The sequence below is a fragment of the Camelina sativa genome, chromosome 17 (assembly GCF_000633955.1).
Source record: "Camelina sativa cultivar DH55 chromosome 17, Cs, whole genome shotgun sequence".
NCBI classification, from domain to species: Eukaryota; Viridiplantae; Streptophyta; class Magnoliopsida; order Brassicales; family Brassicaceae; genus Camelina; species Camelina sativa.
In genome coordinates, this window is record NC_025701.1 from 33,014,731 (window position 1) to 33,016,291 (window position 1,561).

Genomic DNA, 1,561 nt, shown 5'->3' on the forward strand with positions numbered 1-1,561 from the left:
GGGTAGGCCGAGGATGAAATCCATGGAGAGATCGATCCATGGTGCGGTGGACACGGGCAAAGGCATGTAGAGGCCATGCGGGTGAGTTGTCGATTTGGAGGTGCGACAAGCAATGCAACGACCGACGTGTTTCTCCACCATACCTCGCATCTTTGGCCAGTAAAAATGCTCCTTGAGTACGGCCAAGGTCTTGGTGATGCCAAAATGACCCGCTAAACCTCCACTATGGGCTTCACGAACTAGCAACTCCCGGATAGAACCATTTGGTATACACAACCGTCGACCTCTGAACAGGAAATCCTCATGAATGTAGAACTCGTGATCAGTGTGAATCACAAACTCTCTCGCCAATAAATAATGTTGCCAAACCTCCATGGCACAAACGAGGGCGTATAACTCCTTGTCATATGTCGGGTAGTTGAGCATGGCTCCATTAAGCTTCTCACTAAAGTACGCCACCGGTTTGCCTCCTTGAGTCAGGACAGCTCCGACCCTGACTCCCGACGCATCGCACTCGACTTCAAAAGTTTTGTTGAAGTCGGACAATGTAAGCAAGGGTGCTTGCGTGAGGCGTTTCTTGAGCTCGGTGAACGCCTTGCCTTGTTCTTCTCCCCATCGAAACTCGCTGTTCTTCTTGATCACGGAGGTGAGAGGCGCGGCGATCGTACTGAAATCTCGCACAAACCTCCAGTAAAAGCTGGTTAGGTCGTGGAACGACCAGACTTGAGTGATGCTCGTTGGCGTGGGCCACTCCTCTATTGCGCGTATCTTCTCTCCATCGACCTTGAGGCCCTGCGAACTCCCAACAAAGCCTAAAAAGACCATTTCATTAGCAGCAAACACGCACTTTTTCAAGTTTGCGTAGAGTTGCTCTTCGCGGAGAGTAAACAAGACAGCCTCTAGGTGTTTAACCTGATCAGTCAAGCTAGCGCTATATACCAATATATCATCAAAATAAACCACAACGAATTTATTGATAAACGACCTCAAAACATGGTTCATAAGACGCATAAAGGTCGAGTGGGCGTTAGAAAGACCGAATGGCATTACCAGCCATTCGTACAAACCCTATTTTGTCTTGAAGGCCGTTTTCCATTCGTCTCCCTCCTTCATACGAACTTGGTGGTAACCGCTCTTCAAATCGATCTTGGAGAAGATGCTGGCGCCACTAAGCTCATCCAGCATATCATCGAGGCGCGGCATGGGATGGCAGGATTTGATGGTTATGTTGTTGACGGCTCGACAGTCAACGCACATCCTCCATGATCCATCTTTCTTCGGAACTAGGAGCACTGGCACGGCACACGAACTTAAGCTCTCTCGGACGTAGCCTTGCGCCATAAGTTCTTTGACTTGTCGCTCAAGCTCCTTCGCCTCTTCGGGGTTGACACGGTAGGCTGGCCGGTTGGGGAGCTGTGCTCCTGGAACTAGATCGATCTGATGCTCGATGCCTCTGATTGGTGGTAGACCTTCGGGGAGTTCTTCGGGGAACACATCGGCGAATCGCTTGAGGACGCCGCGTATGACCTCCGGTAAGGCCTCTAGTGAACCATCAAGACCT